Source organism: Sciurus vulgaris, assembly GCF_902686455.1.
Source record: "Sciurus vulgaris genome assembly, chromosome: 16".
NCBI classification, from domain to species: domain Eukaryota; kingdom Metazoa; phylum Chordata; class Mammalia; order Rodentia; family Sciuridae; genus Sciurus; species Sciurus vulgaris.
This window is the reverse complement of record NC_136477.1, coordinates 7,453,144-7,479,240: the sequence shown is the minus strand read 5'-3', so window position 1 is coordinate 7,479,240 and position 26,097 is coordinate 7,453,144. Positions and strand designations below refer to the sequence as shown.

Genomic DNA, 26,097 nt, shown 5'->3' with positions numbered 1-26,097 from the left:
GGTGAGATCCTGCATCGTTTCAGTGAAGCCAGCCAGAAGACCCAAAGTCCCTTAGTTCATGATTTGGATAGGATGGCAGGTGTTTTGTTCTTGTTTCTACCTAGGGAAGTGGTAAGGCACCTGGGGCACAGACAAGGAGAAGCAGGTTCATGAGACTGCTCCTGACTTCCCCTTCTTGACACATTCTCTTCACACATTCCCCAACATCCAAGCAGCTCCCATTCTGCTGGGTACCTGCTCTCTCTGGACAGCCGCAGGTCCATTTCCTCCTAAAGAGAAGTGTGATGGCTCCTAACTATTCTGCTAATTAAGTACTGCTAACTCTTTTGGTGGTAGAGTTGGAGTTTTGGAACTTAGTTCTGTAGAACTTCCAAGGAAAGTGGCTCAGACTATGATGATTAATAACAGAAATCTCTTCCCCCTGATTCTGGAGGCTAGATGTAGAGTGAAGGGTGTGTCCAGTGTGTCTCATTCACCTGAGGCCTCTCTCCTCACCTGTCAGATTTCCCACATCTCCCAGGGTGTTTATGTTGTCCTTCCTTTGTGTGCATCTGTGCCCTAATCTACTCTAATCCTGGGACACCAGTCATGTTGGAATAGGTCTCACTCTCATGACCATCTGCTAAACAAATTCAAGGAACCATCTCCATACACAGTCATGTACTGTGGTTTTGGAATCCAAGATTTTCCTGAATGAATGTTGAGTGTTAAGCCAGCCTGTAGCATCCGTTTCTCTCTCCTTCCCTTGGTCACTTCCTGATTCATCATTCCACAGTGAGACTTCTCCAGTCCCAGCATTTGGGTCTTTGAGGTCTCTGTGGATGTAGGTGGAAGTGCCACCAATTTCCTTGTGTTTTCCTTCCTTAGACTAGTAAACATTTTAGAGAAGCTACAGAGATTGTGTAGATAAGGACAGCAGCACATGACTACCTACTCCCCCCAGAAGCATGAAATTTGCCACTTTGTGAATTCACGTCTTTTTATTCAAGTATATCAAAATTAGTATTTTTTTTTTTACAGGAGTCATACACAGTATTATAGGAAAATAAGAACATAAGGGTTGGTAAGAAAGAGAGAAATCTTCCATAAATCCACCATCTGAAGGTATTTACTCCTAAGGTTTTAAAATATATCTGTCCAAATTATTATATATATATATATATATAATACATAATATATATAATATATACATATATATCACTTTTTAAAAAAAAGGCGACAGTGTACAATCCTTCTTTACTCAGTAAAATTTTTAAACAAATTTCTAGGTTAATTTTAAAATATGGGATCATCAATAATGACGGAATAGTCTTTGAAATATATTCATTTTATTAATTGTAAACAAATGGGATACATGTTGTTTCTCTGTTTGTACATGGCGTAAAGGTATACCATTTGTGTAATCATAAATTTACATAGGGTAATGTTGTTTGATTCATTCTGTTATTTTTTCCCTTCCCCCACCCCTCCCACCCCTCTCTTCCCTCTATACAGTCCTTCCTTCCTCAATTCTTGCCCCCCTCCCTAACCCTAACTCTAACGCTAACACTAACCCCTCCCTACCCCATTATGTGTCCTCACCACTTATTAGCGATATCAATCAACCTTTGGTTTTTTGAGATTGGCTTATCTCACTTAGCATGATATTCTCCAATTTCATCCATTTGCCTGCAAATGCCATAATTTTATCATACTTTATGGGTGAGTAATATTCCATTGTATATATATACCACAGTTTCTTTATCCATTCATCAATTGAAGGACATCTAGGTTGGTTCCACAATCTGGCTATTGTGAATTGAGCAGCTATGAACATTGATGTGGCTGTATCTCTGTAGTATGCTGATTTTAAGTCCTTTGGGTATAGGCCAAGGAATGGAATAGCTGGGTCAAATGGTGGTTCCATTCCAAGTTTTCTAAGGAATCTCCACACTGCTTTCCAGAGTGGCTGCACTAATTTGCAGCCCCACCAGCAATGTATGAGTGTACCTTTCTCCCCACATCCTCACCAACACCTGTTGTTGCTCGTATTCTTGATAATCGCCATTCTAATTGGGGTGAGATGGAATCTTAGGGTGGTTTTGATTTGCATTTCTCTTATTACTAGAGATGTTAAACATTTTTCCATATGATTGTTGATTGCTTGTAGATCTTCTTCTGTGAAGTGTCTATTCATTTCCTTGGCCCATTTGTCGACTGGATTATTTGAATTCTTGGAGTAGAGTTTTTTGAGTTCTTTATAGATTCTGGAGATTAGTGCTCTATCTGAAGTATGATTGGAAAAGATTTTCTCCCACTCTGTAGGCTCTTTCTTCGCATTGCTGATAGTTTCCCTTGTTGAGAGAAAGCTTTTTAGTTTGAATCTATCCCAGTTATTGATTCTTCCTTTCATTTCTTGTGCTATGGGAGTCCTGTTGAGGAAGTCTGATCCTAAGCCGACAGGTTCAAGATCTGGACCTACTTTTTCATCTATAATCTGCAGGGCCTCTGGTCTGATTCTGAGGTCCTTAATCCATTTTGAATTTAGTTTTGTGCATGGTGAGAGATATGGGTTTATTTTCTTTCTGTTGCATATGGATTTCCAATTCTCCCAGCATCATTTGTTGAAGAGGCTATCTTTTCTCCATTGCATATTTTTGGCCCCTTTGCCTAGTATGAGAAAACTGTATTTATTTGGGTTTGTGTCCGTGTCCTCTATTCTGTACCATTGATCTACCTTTGTATTTTGGTACCAATACCATGCTGTTTTTGTTACTATTGCTTTGTACTAGAGTAGATGATCTGGTATTGTGATACCCCCTGTTTCAATCTTTCTGCTGAGGATTGCTTTAGCTATTTGGGTTTCTTATTCTTCCAGATGAATTTCATAATTGCTTGCTCTATTTCTGTAAGGTACGTCTTTGGGGTTTTAATTGGAATTGCATTGAATCTGTATATTACTTTAGGTAGTATGGCCATTTTGACAATATTAATTCTTCCTATCCAAGAACATGGGAGATCTTTCCATCTTCTAAGGTTTTCTTTAATTTCTTTCCTTAGTGTACTGTAGTTCTCATTGTAGAGGTCTTTCACCTCTTTGTGAGATTGATTCCCAAGTATTTTATTTTTTTCACAGCTATTATGAATTTGGTAGTTTTCCTGATTACTCTTTCCAAAGATTCATCACTTATGTATAAAAATGCATTAGATTTATTTGCATTGATATTATATCCTACTACTTTACTGAATTCACCTATGAGTTCTAAAAGTTTTCTGGTGGAATTTCCAGGTTCCTCTACGTATATAATCATATCATCAGCAAGTAGGGATAGTTTGAGTTCTTCTTTTCCTATTCGTATCCCTTTAATTTCTTTTGGTCTGTCTAATTGCTCTGACTAGAGTTACAAGGACGATATTGAATAGAAGTGGCGAAAGAGGGCATCCTAGCCTTTTTCCAGGTTTTAGGGGGAATGCTTTCAGTTTTTCACCATTTAGAATGATATTAGCCATGGGCTTAGCATAAATGGCCTTTACAATGTTAAGGAATGTTCCCACTATCCCTATTTTTTCTAGTGTTTTGAGCATGAAGGGGTGCTGTATTTTATCAAATGCTTTTTCTGCATCTATTGAAATAATCGTGTGATTCTTGACTTTAAGTCATTTATATGGTGAATTACATATATTGATTTCCTGATGTTGAACCAACCTTGCATCCCTGGGATGAAACCCACTTGATCATGGTGCACTATCTTTTTAATATGTTTTTATATGCGATTTACTAATATTTTGTTGAGAATTTTTGCGTCGATGTTCATTAAAGATATTGGTCTGAAATTTTCTTTCCTTGATGAGTCTCTGTCTGGTTTAGGTATCAGTGTGATATTGGCTTCATAGAATGAGTTTGGGAGGGTTCCCTCCTCTTCTATTTTATGGAATACTTTGAGAAGTATTGGAATGAGCTCTTCTTTAAAGGTTTTGTAGAACTCGGCTGAGAACCCATCTGGTCCCGGAATTTTCTTTGTTGGTAGGCTTTTGATGACCTCTTCTATTTCATTACTTGAAATTGGTCTATTTAAATTGTGTATGTCGTCCTTGTTCAGTTTAGGCAATTCATATGTCTCTAGAAACTTGTTGATGTCTCGAGGTTTTCTGTTTTTTTGGAGTATAGATTTTCAAACTAGCTTCTAATTATGTTTTGTATTTCACTCGTGTCTGTTGTGATATTTCCTTGTTCATTCTGAATTTTAGTGATTTGGGTTTTCTCTCGTCTTCTCTTTGTTAGTGTGGTAAAGGTTTATCAATTTTGTTTATTTTTTCAAAGAACCAACTATTTATTTTGTCAATTTTTTGTATTGTTTCTTTTGTTTCAATTTCGTTGATTTCAGCTCTGAGTTTAACCATTTCCTGTCTTCTACTACTTTTGGTGCTGTTCTGCTCTTCTTTTTCTAGGGCTTTGAGCTGTAGTGTTAGGTCGTTTATTTGTTGAGTTTTACTTCTTTTATTAAATGCGCTCCATGAAATAAATTTCCCTCTAAGTACTTGCTTTCATAGTGTCCCAGAGATTTTGATATGATGTTTCTTTGTTCTCATTTACGTCTAAGAATTTTTTTAATTTCCTTCCTAATATTTTATGTTATCCATTCATCATATAATAGCATATTGTTTAATCTCCAGATGTTGGAATAGTTTCTGTTTTTTACTCTTTAATTTATTTCTAACTTCAATCCATTATGATCTGATAGAATACAAGGTAGTGTCTCTGTCTTCTTCTATTTGCTAACATTAGGTTTGTGGCATAATATATGGTCTATTTTAGAGAAGGATCCATGTGCTGCTGAGAAGATAGTGTATTCACTCTTGGTAGGATGGTATATTCTATAAATGTCCGTTAAGTCTAAATTATTGATTGTGTTATTGAGACTATGTTTTCCTTGTTCAATTTCTGTTTGGAAGATCTGTCCAGTGGTGAGAGAGGTGTGTTAAAATCACCTAGTATTATTGTGTTATGGTCTATTTGGATTCTGAAATTGAGAAGAATTTGTTTGACATACATGGATGAGCCACTGTTTGGGGCATAGATGTTTATGATTGTTATGTCTTGCTGATTTATGCTTCCCTTAAGCAGTATGAAATGACCTTCTTTATCCCTTCTGACTAACTTTGGCTTGAAGTCCACATTATCTGAAATGAGGATGGATACTCCAGCTTTTTTGCTGAGTCCATGTGCATGGTATGTTTTTCCCCATCCTTTCACCTTTAGTCTATGAGTATCTTTTTCTATGAGGTGAGTCTCTTGCAGGCAACATATGTTGCATCTTCCTTTTCAATCCAATCTGCCAGTCTGTGTCTTTTGATTGATGAGTTCAGGCCATTAATATTCAGGGTTATTATTCAGATATGATTTGGTTTCCCAGTCATTTGGTTCATTTTTAAAATTTTATTTATTTATTTATCTATTTATTTATTTATTTATTTGACACAACTTGGTTCCTCCTTTATTTGACAATTCCTTTAGGATATTTCTTCTCTTTGCTGATTTGCTTCTTTGTTTTTCATCTCTTTCTCATGGAATATTTTGCTGAGAATGTTCTGTAATGCTGGCTTTCTTTTTGTAAATTCTTTTAGCCTTTGTTTATCATGGAAGGATTTTATTTCTTTGTCAAATTTGAAGGTAAGTTTTGCTGGTTATAAGATTCTTGGTTGGCATCCATTTTCTTTCAGAGCTTGAAAAATGTTGTTCCAGGCCCTTCTAGCTTTTAGGTTCCGGATTGAAAAATCTGCTAATATCCGTATTGGTTTCCCCCTGAATGTAATTTGGTTCTTTTCTCTCACAGCCTTTAAAATTCTGTCTTTATTTTGTATGTTAGGTATTTTCATTATAATGTGCCTTGGTGTGGGTCTGTTGTAAATTTGTGTATTTGGAGTCCTATAAGCCTCTTGAACTTGATTTTCATTTCATTCTTCAGATTTGGGAAATTTTCTGATATTATTTCATTGAATAGATTGTTCATTCCTTTGGTTTGTTTCCCTAAGCCTTCCTCAATCCCAATAATAATTAAATTTGGCCTTTTCATGATATCCCATAGTTCTTATAGATTCTGTTCATGATTTCTTACCATCTTCTCTGTTTGTTCAAGTTTGTTTTCAAGGTTAAATATTTTGTCTTCAATGTCTGAGGTTCTGTCTTCCAGGTGTTCTAGCCTATTGGATATACTTTCTATGGAGTTCTTAATTTGGTTTATTGTTTCCTTCACTTCAAGGATTTCTGTTTTTTTTTTTTTCAGTATCTCTAACTCTTATTGAAATCATCTTTTGCTTCCTGTATTTGCTCTTTTAACTGTCGAATGGTGCGATCATTCAATGCCTGCATTTGCTCTTTCATCTCATCATTCAGTGCCTGCATTTGCTCTTTCATCTCATCGTTTGCTTCCCTGATCATTTTAATTATGTACATTCTGAACTCCCTTTCTGTCATTTCTTCTGCCATGCTGTCATTGGGTTTTACTGATGTAACGTCTAGATTTGTTTAGGGCATTTTCTTCCCTTTTCTCATAATGTTCAGGTATCAGTGGACCGCTGAGATATTGCAGATTTCTTCTATTGACTTATAATGTCCCTGAAGATTTCTAGTATATCCCCTCTTAGCCCTCAGTAGGCTGAAGTCTTGGAGGATGTTGATAGTGTGGTTCTCCCCAAGGAAGCTGCCTCTCTAGGGGTGGTGGCCTTCAGGTGGGGTATATTCCTTCTAGTGGGCAGAGGTACCTCCACTTGTTGACCAATGGTCATCCAAAGGGGACCTAGGCTGTGGGTTGTGGCAAGGCCTGTTTGGGCCTGAGTCTCTGGTTTTACCGTCCTTGTGGGGAAACCACTCCTGGCAGGGAAGAATCACCCGGTGGGGAGGTCTCGCTGTTCAGTTCCCTCCTAGAGGTTCCCCTCAATTTACAGCTACCGCCTGGGCTGGGCTGCCTTCCTCTGCAAAGTTCCCAGGGGCCCGGCCCTACCTCCTGGGCCTCGGAGCCTCACCCTTCGCAGATGAATCTCCTTAGGCTGCCCCTCCTCAGAGAATCTGCCCACAGGCCTGGAACCTTTGCTCTGCCTCTAAGCTTGTCTCTGTGCGGCTCTTCCACCCAGAAGCCTCCTAGGTCCTGGGACCCCGCTCTGCACCTAATCGCCTGGCTTTGCGGCCCCTCCTCTGAGGAGCCACCTGGGGCCCCGTACAGTCGCTCCGAGTCCCAGAGACCCGCCACACGCCTCTTCCTCCAGACAGCTGCCCGGTGTTCTGGTGTGGTCACTAGGAGTTCAAGCAACTCACTGTGTGCCTCCTCCTCCCTCCAACCGCCCATAGCCCTGGGCAGTCACTCCGAGTCTATGTGATCCGCCCCATTCCTCCTCCTCCTCTAGGTAGCCCCCCGGGTGTTCAGGAGCGGTCACTCTGAGTTGCTCTGAGTCACTCTGAGTCCATGTGACTCACTGCATGCCTCCTCTGGGCAGCCGCCCGGAGCTCTGGTGCGGCCACTGGAGACCACGCGACCCACCGTGCTCCTCCTCCAGGCAGCCCCCCGGTGTTCAGGAACGGTCGCTTTGAGTCCAAACAGCTTGCCACGCAGCTCCTCTTCTGGCAACCACCCATAGCTCTGGTATAGTCACTCCGAATCCAAGCGGCCAAGCTCCTCCTCCTCCTCCTCGGGGCAGGCCCCAGGGTTCAGGAGTGGTCACTCTGAGTCCAAACAGCTCTCTTTGCAGCTCGTACTCTGGGCCACCGCCCAGAGCCCCAGTGGTTGCTCCGAGTCCAAGCGCTGTGCTGAGCGGCCTCCTCTACAATGCTCCCAGTTGTCCGAGTTCCCTGCTCCAGCGGGGGGAGGGGTGTCTCGCCGGCAGCTCTACTTCACAAGGTTCCCTGCATTCCAGGACTACCGCCCCACCCAGGTCGCCTCCCCAATGGGAGAGACTCACCTGGCTGCTTTGAGTTGGTCCCAAGTCTCTCAATATCTCCTCTTTTGAATCCTGAGTCCTGGAGCAACATGAAATGTAGCCACTCTCTAGTCCGCCATCTTGAAACCTGAAATATATTCATTTTTAAAAACAAAATTTTGTCATAGTTCCAGAGGAAATGCATGAACTCATGTTTCAGGCTCAATCTTTTTAAATGAAGCAGTAGATGGAGAGGCACATAGAGTGCATTCCCGTGGTTTCCCCTCCATTCCTCTCCTTCCCTCCCCATTTTCTGCACCTTGAAGGTTACAGTCCCACACTGGTCTCTGGTATGTGTGGTCACATGTGCAAGGCAGTAACCTTGCTATGCATTTGTTATGGAATGAAGAACTAGATATTTTCTACTGGGGAATAAGAGTGAATGAGACTGAAGCAATGACGTTCTGTGTGTGTACATATGTGCTGAATGACTCCAAGAGTTGTGTATACTTACAGTGAACCAGTAAAACTAAACAAAAATAAAACAAACGTATTAAAGAATAGTAAAACCCTCAGAAATATAATCCATGTGAGTTTAACTAGTGAATGAAACCTGAATTGAACAATTTTTGCCAATGCGTGGATCTCACCATGAGCTCAGTGTAAGTGACACAGAGCAGCTCAGATGTTTTCTCTCTTGTTATGTCAGCTGTGATTACACACTATCTGTCTGTACTCTCACCTTTTCCTGTTTCTAGGGTGCACTTTTATTTTCTCAGAGTCCATACTAAACTACAATATTTTCAAACCAAAAAAGAAAAGGAAAAATGAAATGCTTTCTAATAATACAGTGGAATACTTTCGTTCCTAAGGTTAAGGAAGAAGGTGTAATATATCACTATTGATCAATAAAATAAAGTACCTAAAATGTCAACTGTAAATGGCTTCTGTTTACATGAAGCTGTTAAGAATGTAATAAGTGAATAATGATACATAATGAGGGTGGGTGTTGGGGGTGAGAGATGAAGGGAGGAATTTTACATACAGGGAAATGAGAGGGAGGGGGCAGGGGTATGAAAAATGGTGGACTGAGACAGAAAACATTACCCTATGTTCATGTATGGTCACACGAATGGTATGAATCTACATCATGTACAACCATAGAAAAGTTGTACCCCATTTGTGTACAATGTATCAAAATGCAGTCTGTAAAAACAAAACAAAACAAAAATAATGCAATACAGTGAACTGGGTGTTTGAAAGAACAATACCAGAGGTAACAGGGAGTGTATGACAGAGTGTGGTGGTTCCCGGGAGAGAGGAGATGTAAGTGTGTGTGCGTAGATCAGGAGAGGGGCTTCAGTCACACCTGCGCCATTTACTGCATTCCCGTACACAAGGCTGGGATGTGATCTGCACACATTGTTTCATATTGACTGACAGGTATCCACCCTTCATGATTCAGTGTACTGTTTATTTTTTGTTGTTGAAAACGTTTTTACACTGTACATAACGGGGGGACCTATTATGACAAATTCATGAACTTGAGTCCCTTAGGTAATGCTTGGGAATCCAGGCTGAGTGCGTCACCAGAGATTCATCCTGGGAAGCAGCAAGAAGGGTATGAAACAAAGAAGGGAGAAACATGATAAGGGTGAAGTCCATCACACCCTCCTGGTCTGTGTCTCATTGTCTGGGCACATATATTTGCTCTGATGCTCCCCAACTCTTGACTGCTGGTGTCATTCTGTATGAGACAGGGTCCATTTCCTTCTGAGTGGAAATCAGCCCTTTCTCAATCATGATGATTGCTACAAAGCATGCTTGAATTCTGCGGACAGGTAGATGAGGGGTTTGTAAGTGCATCAATTGCTAGGGCTGTCATAACCAAGCAGCAGGGTCATGGTCACTTAACAATTAAATTTTAAATACTCACAGTTCTGGAGTTAGAAATATGAAGATCAAGGGGTCCACAGGTTTGTTTTCTAACTTGTGTTACTGCAGGTCACACAAGCTATTATAGTTACACCCCATCTTTTGCTTCAGATACTTTACCAACGTGAAACTGGAAAGCAAAGAACTATTTCAGAATTCCTCCATCTGGGACTGACAGATGACCCAGCACTGCAGCCCCTCATCTTCAGCCTGTTCCTGTCCATGTACCTGGTCACCATCCTGGGGAACCTGCTCATCATCCTGGCCATCAGCTCTGACTCCTGGCCATCAGCTCTGACTCCCACCTCCACACCCCCATGTACTTCCTCCTCTGCAGCCTGTCTGTTAACAACATCGACTTCAGCACAAGCACAGTCCCCAAGATGCTGGTGAACATCCTGAGATAGGATAAGAGCATCACCTACACTGGATACCCCTCCCAGGTCTGCTTTTTCATAATTTTTGTAGGCTTGGAAAATTGTCTCATTGCAGTGATGGCCTATGACCACTATGTGGCCATTTGCCACCCCTTGAAATACACAGTCATCATGAACCCTCATCTCTGTGCACTCCTACTTCTATTCTACCTGCTCCTCAGCATCCGCATGCACTCCTCCACAGTCTGATGGTGCTGACGCTGTCCTTCTGCACAGACCTGGAGATCCCCCACTTCTTCTGTGAAATTATCAGGTCATCAAACTCTCCTGTTCTGATACCGTCATCAATAACCTGCTGGTTTATTTGGTGGCTGCTCTATTTGCTGGTGTTCCTCTCTCTGGAATCAGTTTCCCTTACCTTCACATTGTGTCCTCTGTCTTGAGAATGCCCTCATCAGGTGGAAAGCATAAAGCCTTTTCCACCTGTGGGTCTCACCTGTCTGTCATCTCCTTGTTCTATGGGACAGGTTTGGGGGTGTACATTAGCTCTGTAGTGACTGACTCCTCCTGGGATTCTGCAGTGGCTTCAGTGATGTATTCTGTGGTCCCTCAGATGCTGAACCCTTTTAACTACAGCCTGAGGAACAGTCACTGTGAGAATGCTCATGGGTAGGAGAGCCTCTGTTCTGTGATATTTACTTTGGACTTGTATTTCTACAGTGAGGCAGAGTGACAGGGTTCCTGGTTATCAAGAATGCCTGCACTTTATATCACTGCATTCTGCTAAATTGATGAGATGTGTAATGACCAGGTGCCTTTTAACTCCCCTGTAAATTCCCAGTCCTTATGGAAAACTCTGAGTCATTTGACAGTCTTTGCTTTTCCAGAGTCAGAGCCTAATGCAGAGAGCCTATTGTTAGCAAACTCTTAAAGTAAGGCAGTTTGGAGAAAGTAGACATGGTAGGGATAGTATCTCAACAACGCAGAGGGAAGGGGGAGAGAGGGAGGTTGATCAACAGGTGCTACATTACTCTTTGATATGAAGAACCAGGTATGGTGTTTGATGGCACAATAGGGTGAACATAATTTGCAGTAATGTATTAAACACCTTAAAAATAGTTAGAAAGGAGAAATTTGGATGATCTCACCATGAAAGTTTAAGGTGATGTATGTGCTAATGCTAAGTACCCAACACCCAGTGTATCTGACAACCCAAACATCCCACTCTATCTGATATGCATGTACAAATATTATGCCAATAAACAATAAATTAATTTTTAAGGATTGAAAATAAAATGAAGCTCTACATCTGTCCCTCCCAATTTCCTCCTAAGACATGTCCTCCTTACCTGCAAAGAATATGTACTTTCTTGTTAATGGAAGTAAATCTGGAGAGTTCTTCAATCAGCAGTCAGGGATCCAGGGAGTTCCCCTCACAAGGGGGCAATGGTACCTCAGTTTTCCCTGGGCAGGTTCTTGACTTTAACCACTGGAAAGAATTCCAAGTTGCATCAAGAGCAAGACACAAGGAGATTCATGTGATGACAGCAAACGTATGTACACCCCAAAGGCAGGGTGCAGATGCCCCTTTTCTCTGAGAAGAGAAGATGGTGATGTGCCCAGGATGAGCTCTGATCCTATATATGATGTTCCTGGGAATAGATGTGCAGGTTCCTAAGCAAGCTCCTTTAAAATGAAATCTCACATCAGCTGTTTGATATTGGGAGTTCAGAATGCTCCTTTCTTGTTAAGCATTCTGGCCAAAAGGTATTTTAGTTGGGTGTCATTTAAATTGATTATGGTTTTCTTCTAGTTGGTGTGGTACAGCATATGCTGGAAGTTTTGTTCACCTAACTAAAGGGGATGAGCTAGTCATGCTCATAGATCTGGGTCTCCATCTACTGGGTCTCTTTCTCCCCTGAAAGCCCACCCATCTCACATTGGTTTCAGCCCACTCACCATGTTGTTTGCCTGTGTTACTATTTCCTTTGAAGTTCATGGAAATTTGGACCTCATTTTGCAACCCCATTGCTGACTCCCATTTTATCAACTATTCCTTTATTTTATTTTATTTTTTTTTGGTGGAAAACGTTTTTTTTTTTTTTTTATTGTAAACAAATGGGATACATGTTGTTTCTCTGTTTGTACATGGCGTAAAGGCATACCATTTGTGTAATCATAAATTTACATAGAGCAATGTTGTTTGATTCATTCTGTTATTTTTTCCCTTCCCCCCCACCCCTCCCACCCCTCTTTACCCTCTATACAGTAGTTCCTTCCTCCATACTTGCCCCCCTCCCTAACCCTAACTCTAACCCTTCCCTCCCCCCCATTATGTGTCATCCTCCACTTATCAGCGATATCATTCGTCCTTTGGCTTTTTGAGATCGGCCTAACTCACTTAGCATGATATTCTCCAATTTCATCCATTTGCCTGCAAATGTCATAATTTTATCATTCTTTATAACTATTCCTTTATTAAAGTGTCAATGAAGTTGAGATGGCCATGGAAGTCATCACAGTGCATGTTGTTTTAAATTCTAGATAATCTATGATTAAAATTGTAAATTCATGTAATATGAATTAATATGATGCATTGTGTATTGATAAAGAAGTGAAATAATGAAGTTATAAGTCATAAAAGTTAGATAAGTGTGAAAATGTATACAATGAGCATCAAAATGGACCAATGTTTCCACCTACTAAATGAAGCTTGCAACCTGCTTAAGTGTGCAGAATACAGGCACATGTCCACATACCACTGCTTTTGGTGACTTTCCAATTGAAATAGCACCTTAATTGACAACAAAGAGCCATAATTTTATCTCATAATTCGCTAATATGAGAACAATGAACTGGACATTGAATGCATTGTGATGGAGTTGGAAAAGGTATTTATAAAAGTCTAAACAGGGGAAAACAGTCCTGTGCATATGTTTGCACTCTGTCATTGAAGAAAACAGATTGGAATCTACAGTATAGTATATAAAAGGAAGCTAGACACAGTGGTCCCAGCTACTTGGGGATGAGATGGGAGCTTGCAAGTTCAAGGTCAGCCTTGGCAATGCAGTGAAACCTCACTTCAATATTAAATGAAAATTAAATGAAACGGGCTTGGGGATATGACTCAGTGCTAGAGTACTTGCCTAGCATGTGCATGACACTGAGTTCAAGCTCTACCACCAATTAATAAATTAAATAAAATTTAGGGAGAGAGTATGAAATTCACAGATATTCAGCAAATAGTTAATGGCTTTTAAGAAGAGATTTTGTTAGGTTTTGCATTTTTATAATATCTTTGTTAACATTTGTATTTATATTATTTATACCTGCATACAGCATAAATATTTTACATTTGGAATTGAATCAGGTTTTCTAAATTTATGAAAGTATATAGAGATGCTTTTGTGCATACATAAAATCCATGATTATTATTTACTGGAAAAGTGCCAAGAGAAATGTGTGCCAGTCCATGTAACAGCAAAGAACAGAGATCAAGGAGAGAATGGGGTCTTGTATGTTGGGCCTCAGGGGTCAGGAAGTCAGTCTTCCTCAGCTCCCCATCTGTGTGGAGGTATGGATTTGTCTTTAAGGATGTCATTTCCTGGGATCAGAATGAGCACAAGACTGCTGGTCTAATGAGTGCTTTGAGTTTAAGCCCCAGGGATACATAACTACAGGAGTTCGCCTGTGATCTCCTCCCTCAAAAGCCCTGCTCCAGCCAGGAAGCAGCACTGAACCTCCTCCGGGAGATGGTCCTTCCTGACCAGGAGCTCACTGACCCAATCAACGTGTCTGCTCAGTTTGATAACATATCTTCTGTCTTCACCATCCAGGAGAGATGCTGAGCATCTTGGTCAGTGAACTCAGCCAGGTAAGTGCTTTGAAATGATCCAGACAGGTATTTTATTACAGTGTCATGCTGGGAAGCAGGAATGGGAGGGCATGCATAAGATGAGGAGAAGATTGTCACCCAGTGTGACCCATCTCTGACTGTCATCCTTTGGCACATTCTCATGTATATTTCCACCAGTATACACCCAGCTCTGATTCTGATGGTCTGTACTTTCCTCAAGGACAGGGATCCATTTCCTTCTGAGCAGAAATGAGCCCTCCTCAAACAGGACTGTTTCATAATATTATGGTATGTAGTTGGAGTTTTGTGGCGGTGTTTAGAAGGGTTTTTGATCATTGTGTAAATTTGCTACAAAGTACCACAAATGGTGTTGCTCTACATTGGAAGGATATTCTCTCATAGTCTGGAGGTAGAAGTTCAAAGATTAAGGAGCCAGCAGGAGTGGTTTCTTCTGAAGCATTTCTCCATGGCATATACATGTCTGTTTCCTGTGCTTTGATGTGCTCTGGTCTCTTTTGGTGTCTGTCCTAAGGTCTTCTTCTTATAAGGACTCCAGTCAAGTTGGATTCAGGCTCATTCTAATGACCACATTCTAAATTAATCATATCTTCAAAGAACCATCTCCAAATACAGAAGTGTTCTGCAATATCTGGGGTTAAGATTAGCACATAAAAATATTGGGGTGGACAGAATTCAGCCTGTAACAATCAGTCCTGGCTGTTCTCTCTGCTGGTTCTAGATCCATCATTGTCCACAGAGCTTTGTGCTAATTGCTTCTTGGTCTTTGGCTATCACCAATAGTAGAGCTTGGTAGTGTCTCTGCAGGGGGGCTGTGAGGACTCTGGGTGGAGAGCTGGAGATGCAGAAAGTCTCCACTGAGTACTTCCTAGTTCCCATGTTTCTCTTTCTAAAAACTACCAAATACTTTAAACAGGACCAGCAGAAATGGTGTAATTAACAGCACAGTGGCAACACATGACCACACTCCATCTCTTTCCACAATTAAACAATGTTGATATTTTGCTACATCTGTTTCAAGTCTTCTTTTTTACATGCTGGACTCTAACCCAGGGTTTGTGCATGCTGGGTAAGTGTTCTACCATTGAGTGATATCTGCTGCCCTGTTTAAGGTCTTTTGAAATGAAGTAGTAAAATAACAAGCATACAGAATCCACCACTTAGGTACCCCCCTCCATCCCTCCCTTCCCTTCCCAAGGCATGCCATCTAGAATGAGTGTCTCCCAGGTGTGGCTGTACATGGGATATATAGCTAAAAATAAAAGACAATAGCCACAACAGCTATTAGGGAGTACTGAAATAAATTATGTTGTGACCATATAGCAGAACATTATTGTAGTAAAGATAAAGAGAAGGGACTAAATACATAAACATCAACAAAAACCTATACTTTCTAAGAATGCCAAATATGAATGTCATATACACAGGGCTTCAGCTCATATAAAAAGTTTAATAGGCAACAATGTGTAAATTTATCATATAAAATAATGTTATTGAATGTAATAATAATGGAAGAATTATTGGAAGATTAATAGATTAATATATGATACTAAAGTAGTAATTTCCCCAGGGAAGGAAAAAAATTAAATTTCTGCAAGTACATGAAGTAAGGCTTCAAATATGCCTCTATTATTTTTGGCAATACATAAGACTAAAGAAAGGATGGAGAAGTGTGTTTATACTGCTGACTGTTGCTAGCCAACCCTTCTTGATTCTCTGTGCTTTCTATTATGCATGCATATTCCATAATGAAAACATACATACCTATGTGAGGGCAGAAATACTTAAAATTCTGTCATGGTGTAGACTTTTCTCATATTAATTTCTCACTGTTTAGGTATTCATAATTTTGTGATATATGCAATTAATTCATTTTTATTTAATTCAATTTTATTGATATATATGTGATGATATGTCCAGGCCAAAGGACTGTTGGTATCACTGATGTTTCCTTCCTACCTTTCTAAGTATGCAAGTTAGAGGACCTGTAGACACGAGGAACAGAGGAGGGACAACATAAGCAAAGATTTAAATATTCTTGGGGTTCACAATATAAATGAGAAAAAAGTTTTGGAGTACTGGTTCTCAAGCTTTTAGTTCCTTCTTTTACTTGTAATTTTTTTAATTGGTGCTTTATAGACACATAAACATGAAATTCACTATGGTATAGTCACACATGTATGTAGCATAATTTGGTCAATGTCATTCCATGGTTCCTCCCTTTTCCTATCCTTCCTGCTTCTCCCTCTATCTCAGTTCTCTAACTTTCTAGTCTCCCTTTATTTTTTTCACGGAACCTGCCAGTCTTTTGCTATTGAGAGAAAACCTTCAACCACCAGAGATGCACTCACACAGAGAAGCAGCCCCTAAAAGAAGCAGCAAGATGGCGCCCACTAGTGTTCCCAGCAGGAAGACCCCACCTTCAGCCAAACCTGTAGGCATCCTCACACTGGACCTCCAGGCCCTGGCCTATGTCCCAAGATGGCGTGGGCTTTGTGCAATCAAACCTGCAGTCACCCTGGATGCATCTCCAGTTAGAATGGCAGACATCATGAACATGATAAGAAATGCTGGAGAGGATGTGGGAAAAAAGGTACACTCACACATTTTTTTAGTGGGACTGCAAATTAGCACAATCAGTTTGGAAAGCACTGTGAAGAGTCTCAAAAGACTAGGAATGGAACCGTCATATGATCCAGCTATCCCACTCCTTGGTATTTACCTTAAAGAACTAAAATCAGCATACTATAGTGACACAGGTATAGCAATATTTCAAGCAACACAGTTCACATTAACCAAGATAAGGAAGCAGCCCAGGTACTTGTGAATAGATGAATGGATAAAGAAAATGTGACATTTATACATGATGAAGTTTTACTCAGCTATGAAGAAGAGTGAAATAATGTCATTTGCTAGTAAATGGATGAAACTGGAGAACGTCATGTTCAGTGAGGTAAGCCAGACTCAGAGGTTAAGGGTTGAATGTTTTAAAATGAATTCTAACATAGAGTACCATCTCCAAGATATGAAATGAAAATCAAAATTTAATAAAAATTTTTCTTTTTCTCCCCAGTGCTGAGAGCTTTAAGGATAAATACTTCTGGGATCAGAAGGATGTAACATTTCTGAAGCTGTGGGTATTGAGCCCCAAGGGACACAGAGACTGGAGTTGTCAGCCCGTGAGAACCTCATCAGAAGCCCAGGAAACCAGGAAGCAGCAGCTATGCCTTCAACCAGAGATGGTCCTTCCTGAGCTGGAGCCCCCAGGCTCAGAGTGTGTCTTCCACCCTGAGAACATGTTTCTGTCTCCACATCCAGGTGAGGTGCTGGATCATTCCCAGGGAAGCCAGCCAGGGAACTCAAAGTCCCTTGGTTAAGACTTTGGACACAGGGCAGGGGCTCTGCTCCAGTCTCCTCCCATGGAACCAGTGAGGGATGTGCAGGCAGAGGATGAGGAGAAGCAGGTCCCCATGATTCTGCTGCCTGACTCCACCTTCTTGAAATATTCTCTTTACAGTTTCTCCCACATCCAACCAGCTCTCCTTTTGCCCAAGGTCACCCTGCTCTCTGCAGAAACCGGGATTGCTTTCCTCCTTAAGAGACATCTGCCCCTTCTTTACATGATGGCTCTTTTAAAACAGCCTAAATATTTACTTGATTTCTTTTTTTGACATGAGGGAGAGTCTGGACAATGTATTAGTTTGCCAAGGCTACCATAGCAGTGACAGTGCCGGCTGAGTTCACAATGGAAATTATTTTCTGACTGACAGGGGGCTAGAGGTTGAGTGACAGGGCATCTCAGTGATAGGGTTGAGTGATATCAGAGTGGGTTCCTCTGGAAGCCTTTCTTCTGGGCATGCAGATGGAGCTGGTGGACTTCTCCCAGAGTCTTCTCGTGGTCTGCCCTCTGTGGTTGTCTGTGTCCTAATTTCTTCTTCCTTCTCCAGCTCGGTCTCCTTCTTGTCCTCTGTCTCCATCTCTTCCTCCTTCCTCCATTTCTCCTTCTTCTTTTCTTTGTTTGAGACAGGGCCTCCTGTGTTGTGGGCTCCAGTCCTCATTCCCCATCAGCTTGGTGGTTCAGGCATAAGCCACCAACCCTTCTTTAGTTTCATCTCTCATAATGATGCCTATCAGTTTGGATCCAGGCTCACCCTAAAGACTGCGTTCTAACTTAATTACCTTTTCAAGGAATGCTGTCTGCCTGCAGCTACGTTCTGTGGTATTGGGAGTTGACAATTTAACACAACTTGTGTATTCTCGCTGGTTCTTCATCCTTCATTCTGCAGTGAGGTTCCATCATGTTCCTGCAGGGGGCTGAGGACTCCAGGGAGGCAGGGGGAAATGCAGAAAGCCTCACCCAGCAGCTTCCAGTCCCCATGTTTCACCATAAAACTACCAAATATTTTAAACTGGAGCCACAGAGACGGTGTAATTAACAACAGCAATGGCAACACACAAGCACCCAAGGCCCTTTCCAAGAATTGAGGTTTTTTTTGTAAGAGGGATTGAAACGGGTGCGTGGCCACTGAACCACATCCTCAACCCCTTTTATGTTTTGTTTTCAGACGGGGTCTTCTAAGTTGCTTAGGGTCTCTGAGGCTGGCTTTGGATTTGTGATCCTTATGACTTAACCTTTCTAGCCACTGGGATTATATGCCTGGCTTTTTTCTATCTGCTGCAATCATTGTAAATGAAGTAATAAAATGAGAAGCATACATATTGACCTTCCATTCCTTCTCTTTCCTTCCCAAGGCAAGCATCTGGAATGAGATTGTGTCCAACATGGATAGCTCTGAATCACATGTGCAGTTATTAATAAAAGCAGTAATTATAACACCCAGCAGTTATGGAATGTAGAATCCCATTGTCCTCTAACAGTACAGTGGAATAGTCTGGTATGTGAGATTAAGGAATAAATATATCAACATTAATCAATAAAACAAATGCTCAAGTGTACCAATTGTAAATGGTGCACATAGTAGTGTTCTCTTCACATAAAGCTCTTAAAGTGCAACATAATGCTGTTACTATTGGGAAGAACAATATCAGGCATAATGAGATGTTCAGGAAAGTCATGTCTACAATGTTAGTGTGGAGTTTCCTAGGAGAGGAAAAGAAATAATCGTAGTAATACATGCAATAAATAAATACTAACATAGTAATCACTGTAATAAAAATACCTAAAACAGGGGTGACAAAGTGTGTGCATGTTACACTATTAACTCATGGTTGTGGCCCTTCTTGTTTCTCTGGGCTCAATCATGATGAGTAATCCCAATGAAAATGTATGCCTCTGTGTAGGTTCAAAAATATTCAAAATTTTTGCATGGAGTAGAATTTATTCATATAATTTTCCTAGTTTAATTATTCATGATTTTGGTCAAAGTAATTTATGGCTTTGTATATTATCCTATGTCAAGGTCAGTTGAATATTGTTATCAATAATGTTCCTTTCCTTCCTTAATTTCTGCAAAACTTGTATTCCCAGAAGTAGCATCAGCACAGAAACTCCTTCCTGAAATCTGTATTCACAAGGTAGAGATGTTGTCCCCTCTTCAATACATCCCTCCAAGGGTTGAAAAGCATTATACACTGTTGCTCATGAAGACACACATGTGCACCCACACACACAAACACCCCACACCCCCAGCCACGCCATGCATCCACACCAGGGGACAGGACAGGTCAGCAGGAGAGTCTGGGCTGCCCAGGATTGTGCTGGCTGTTTCACTCACAGTACTCATTTCTCATCATTGAAACATCCCCAGGAAGTTTTTCCTTAATTGGGATACAATTGCACAAATACAAAGTTCTGTGTATTTAAGGTGTGCAATGTGATGGTCAGAGATGTACACACTGTGTAATGACCACTACACGGAGACTGCTGAGAACATCCAGCAGGCAGCTCACCATATACAGAAGAGGACACCCAGCTTCTCAGCCAGTTTAACATTGTCCCCATTCATAAAGCTGATGCAGGAGGCTGGATTAAATTCAGACTTGCAAGTCTGGTATAATACCAAATGGTAACAGCTGACATAGCCGCTTCTCTCTTTCCCATGAGAGGAAGACTGCTGCTCCCCAAGGATGCTCCTGCCAGGAGGCCTGATTATCCACGTCCACAGTTTATTATACTTATCATCTGAAGAATAAAAAATGTTTTTTATTTCTGTCTGTTTCCATAGGGGTATGCATGCTACTTTTTTTTTTTTTTTGCCATTAATTATTTCTCGGTTTGCTTGCTTATTTAATGATTTGCTATCTCTTTCATTAAGTGAAGAAGTCCTCAAGGGAATATATAAAGAAAGTAGTCTGTAAAAATTTAAAAAAAAATCAAAAAAATGTCATCCATATACTCCCTCAAATCTCTTGGAATTAATTGCTGAAGCAGATTGCTCAAGTTTCCAGGAAGAGCCAATGAGTTTCAGAGTGATGGAAATAGTGCATAGTGTTTGCATGTATCCATTTGGGTGGATGCTCTCTTGCTACATCAGTCAATGGGTAGAAGAAGGCATAACGTGAACACAAGAGAAAACATGGGACTTTGTTCAGGAAGCTACTATTACAGCTCTAAAGGGAGATTAAGAAATCTGACAGCTTGAAGAGCAATGTGGATCTACACTACCTGTAAGCTTTCCCAGAGATTGGTCACAAGAACCAACTCTGCAGTCAGACACACTGACTGACCCCGTCTGTCTTTGGCAAACACGACCTGTGCACGTGTGTCCTGGGTCCTCCTGGGTCCAGGTGCTGGCAGTTCCGTGAACCACTGTGTGTGTAATTTCATGAGCTCGTCTGATGATCTGAGTCACGCCCCCGTTGGAGACCATGGCTCCATAGGATACCTTTGATAATTTCATTCTCACTTTTCTTTTTGTTTCAAAGCAGTGAAAATTTCTGAAGGCAAACCAATGCTTTATTCTTAGTTACAGGATCATCACTCGGTAACGTGTCAAAGTGTTGGTGGCTGATGGAGTGGAAGTAAGTAGAGGCAGGAGAGCAGGGAATGGAGGGGCCGAGGAGCATATAATGGCCTTTTCATATCCTCTCAGGTTCACTGTGCACATTGAGGGAGGGTAAGTTTTTTTCTTAAAGCAAATATTAATCCTTAGAGATATAACATTCATCTTCTTTATATGTTTTCTTGATTTTTTTTAAAATATATTTTTTTAGTTGTCAATGGATCTTTCATTTATGTATATGTGGTGCTGAGGATCGAATGCAGGGCCTCACACATGCCAGGCAAGTGCACTACCACTAAGCCCCAGCTCCAGCCCTAGTTTGTTTATTAAAAGACAGATTGCTGGTCCCCACTCCCTGAGCTGATCATCAGCAAGTCCACAGTGGTGTGAAGAATTTTCATTTCTACCTAGTTCCTGTGAGATAGTGTTGCTGTTTCATCCAGAAACCATTCATTTTCTTTTCTTTTCATCCCATATTTTCTGTAAGATTCACCAGCAACATAGAACCCATGAACCAAACAATTGTTTTGGAATTCCTTCTCCTGGGACTGACAGATGACCCCGCACTGCAGCCCCTCATATTCAGCCTCTTCCTGTCCATGTACCTGGTCACCATCCTGGGGAACCTGCTCATCATCCTGGCCATCAGCTTTGACTCCGACCTCCACACCCCCATGTACTTCTTCCTCTCGAATCTGTCCCTCAATGACATCTGCTTAAGCACAAGCATAATCCCTAATATGCCGGTGAACTTCCTGAGAGAGAACCAGACGATCACCTACACAGGCTGCCTCACCCAGACTGGCTTTGTCCTAGTGTTTGTATACATGGAAAATTTTCTTCTTGCAGTCATGGCTTATGACTGCTTTGTGGCCATTTGTCACCCACTGATGTACACAATCATCATGAAGCCCTCACTCTGCTTTTGGCTGGTTTTGGTCTCCCAGCTCATCAGCACTGCAGATACCCTCCTCCACACTCTGATGCTGCTGCGGCTGTCCTTCTGCACAGACCTGCAGATCCTGCTCAGGTCATGAAGCTGGCCTGTTCTGATGCCCTCACTGATGACATTGTTATACTTGTTGCAGCCTGTCTATTTGCTGGTGCCTCCATCTCTGGGATCATTTTCTCTTATGTTCACATCGTGTCCTCTGTCTTGAGAATGCCCTCATCAGAAGGGAAGCATAAAGCCTTTTCCACCTGTGGGTCTCACCTGTCTGTCATCTCCTTGTTCTATGGGACATCTTTTGGGGTGTACATTAGCTCTGCAGTGACTGACTCCCCCAGGAAGACTGCAGTGGCCTCAGTGATGTACTCTGTTGTCCCTCAGATGCTGAACCCCTTTATCTACAGCCTGAGGAACAGGGACATGAAGAAGGCCTTGAGGAAGTTCATTGGAAAGACAGTTTCTCTTCTATAAGTACCACTGATTTGGATTTGGGCTTCAAGAGTGAGTCACGGTGGTAGGACTCCTGGTGTACAAATACCTGACTCTGATCTCTACATTTTTCTCAAAGGATTGGACAAAATCAACCATGTGCATTTTATTTATTTATTTATTTTTTTGGTACTGGGGTTCAAACCCAGGGCCTCATGCTTACAAGGCAAGCACTCTACCAACTGAGCTATCTCCCCAGCCCCCATGTGCATTTTAAATTGACTTGAAACCTGAATGTTTTTTATCTAGCTTGAGATATTTGACACATAATTTCAATTCTCGAAATAATTTTCTTTGCTTGGGTTTCAGAGAAGCAGAACCCCAACCTGCACAGTTTCATTATGTATAAAATTTACATAATTTGATTACCTTAGAGGCTTCAGATACTTTTGTAATATTGGAATATTCTCTGTGAAGATGCCACCATTTCTCTAAGAAAAGGAAAACCTAACTTTAGTGTACTGAGACAACAGAAATAATTGTTGTTCAGTCCAGTGATTTCAGAAATAAATGTGTAGTTTCAGGCATTTGGGCTTCACTGAGTCCAGCATGAGGTGGCCTCTTCCCAGGACATCTGCTCCTCGGAGTCCTCGGTGGATGTAGCAGATGCGATTATTTTGTCTGGACTTGCATCCAGAGACATAAATCAGAGTGTCCTTCCCTTGGTCCATGGATAACAGCCCTCTCCACAGAATCATGCAGAAGACACCTGTGTCTTAAGTTGCTTGGTGGCCTCACAGTGAGGCTTCCATATGCTAAACCCCCTCACTTGTGAACATGAACCTACATGATAAGAGGGTGAATGTTAATCATGTTGAAAATACTTTTTAGGGAGAATGATCTCTTTTCCAGATTATGTAGTCAGGCCTTAAATATAATTTCATTCTTCCAAGATTAACAGAAGTAGACACAGAAATCAGATCAGTGCAGCCATTTTTGTTCCAGTAGGAGTTTGGAACACTGGGCCTTGTGCATGGGTATCTGTGGTTGGTGAGAGTGGAGGATAATCGGGTGTCATGGAGGATAGGAATGAGCCAAGCAGGTGGCATGCATATGTGATAATGGCACAATGAGACTCATGACTCTGTATGATTCATATGCATTTAAAATAAGGATATTTCCACTGAGCATTTGTCTTTTTGTTAAAACATGGTGTTCTGTTAAGCTGGAAAGCCAATCCTATTTTAGTTCTCTGGATTACAATATTCGTTTTCCTTTGAGTGTGGTTCCTTTTGTATCAGTTTTGCAGTGTGTAGTGGAGGAAGAAAGCTCAGTTTTAGCATGTTTTGTTATGTCTACTTTTTTCCTAAAGGTTTTAGGCTCGGTGATTCTTAACATTAAAGAATTTGGATTTTTGCCTGTTCATTTAAGGCATGAAATCTCCTGAAATCTACTTTTGCATTCTAGGTATGACAGAAATTCTTATCATTGTTGACCTCCAATTCAGTAATAAGTAAGCTGTTCAATAAATTGCTGTAGTTTTTCTGGACTCTCCTCTTGAAACAATAAGATTATTGAATCTCTCTCTGCACTATGTCTTATATGTTAATTATTTTAGCAACCCTCCCCCTACAATTAATTTGGTTGTGGTAACTATCCTCAGCACCTTTTTAAAAATTACAAACTCAAGGTACCTCATACGAATAAGTTAACAGATTTTCTGCTAATTTGCAATTTCCTGCAGCAGCATTGATAACAAAACACATAATTTAAATTTGTGGTAGTGATGAGGAAATATATATATTGAAGCCAAGAATACAAAATTGGGAAAGGGTGGGAGTGAAATTCTACAAAGATAGTGAAGCATATTTACATTAAATACTTTAAAATCTATTTAAGAAATAGTTGCATATCATAATAAAAAATGGATCACCTTTCACTGAGCCATTGAATGAATTATCCCGTAGTGTTCCTGGGTTTTTGGGGGGTTACAGTGTGTGCAATAGCCCTTGTTTATACAGGAGATAGATATCATTAAAATACAATTTATTTTTTGTTATGCATAGTTTGATTCTTCCTTAAATAATTATTTAGGGACAGGGTTACCTTAAATTTGGTTGAGAGCTATCAAATGGTTGTCATTATTCTCCAGGAAGAATTAATTGTGGGTCACTCTTGTACTCTGAGTAAAAAGCAGAACTAGATCCTCCATATCTTTAGCAAGATTCTGGGAAAGCTCATCTGAAATGGTCTGTTGTGTAGCTGTGTTAATGGTGATGACATTTCAGAGCAAGCTGGCATGGGTTTGATACATTGATATTGTTTTCAAAAAATATGTTTTCAAGGGGGAAAAAAAGTACCTAGAAAAAAATGTGTCTCATCCAGTAGCAAGGGCAGGTGCACCCAGGTGTGACTGGCACTTGTGTCAGGTGTGAGCAGAGAAAGGGGAAGGGCAAGGTGTCAAACTCATGGTATTTCCAGGAGAGAGATCAGCCAACACCAAGTTGAGAAAGGTAAAGGATTTGTCAAGACACTCCCTCAGCTAGTAGTCCTCATAACCTTACACAGTGAAGGCCACACTCACTGAGCGAGGGCTCCCTGCTAGGCTGTGTGTGCTGATTAAATGTCTAACTTTCCAGCCCCCCAGAAGCTGTGCTTTGTCAGTGTTCTTTTCTTCTTTCCAATGTTCTCTCTTCTCCCCCTCCAGCAACTGCACAAACAGTATGAACACCTGTCTTAGGACACCTTACCTTTATCATCCTCCAATACAGCTGAAGACACACTAAAAATTGCTGCTGATTTCTTTAGGTCTTTAAATCTTTGCATATTTCATCTTCTTCTAACTTCTTTGTTTTGGAAAAAAAATGTTCAACATATCACCTTGAGGAGAGGAGCTTAACCTTTTAAAAAATTTTAAAAATTTGTTCTAATTAGTTATATGACAGTAGAATGCATTTATGCATCTTGACAAAGCATACATAAATGGAGTATGATTTCTCATTTGTCTGATTGTACGTATTGTAGGATCACATAAGTCATGTGGTCATATACATAAATGAAGTAATAATGTCTTTAACTTACAAATTATAAGAATGGCTCATTAAAATTAGTCACTTGTATTTCTTCTTGTGAGTAGTATGTGTTTCTTTCACTTGCTATTTTATGAAAAAATGATCAACATTCCTACAAATCAGGGAAAATGCAGATCAATACAACACAGAGATTTCAACTCACTCCACCTATAATGGCAATCATCTAGAATACAAATAATAAGAAGAACTGGTGGAATGTGAGGAAAAATGACAAACTTCTACATTATTGGTGGGATTGTAAAATAGTACAACTATTATGAAAATAAGCATAGATATTCCTCAAAAGAGTGAGAATAGAAGTTTCCTCAAAAGAGTGAGAATAGAACCACCACATGACTCACTATTCCACACCCCAGTATTCATCCAAAAGTATTAAGACAGGCAACCTGTAGTGATTCACACATGCCCATGCTTACAGCAGTAAAACCCAGAGGAGGTTTCCATCGAAAGATGAACAGATACAGAAAATGTGGCATTTTAACACAATTGAGTTTTATTCAGTGATGAAGAACAAAATTGTGTTATTTGCAAGAAAATGGATAGAGTTTGAGAGACTTATGCAAGATGAAATAAGCCAGACTCAGAAAAG

The 26,097-nt window shown here is 40.6% G+C and overlaps 1 pseudogene across 1 annotated transcript; it reads left to right on the top strand.

The window, feature by feature from the left end:
* Positions 1-21,547: 21,547 nt before the first annotated feature.
* LOC306647086 (olfactory receptor 7G2-like) lies at positions 21,548-22,458 on the top strand (annotated as a pseudogene). Its single transcript has one exon. The product of its transcript is annotated as an olfactory receptor 7G2-like (transcript).
* Positions 22,459-26,097: the final 3,639 nt, after the last annotated feature.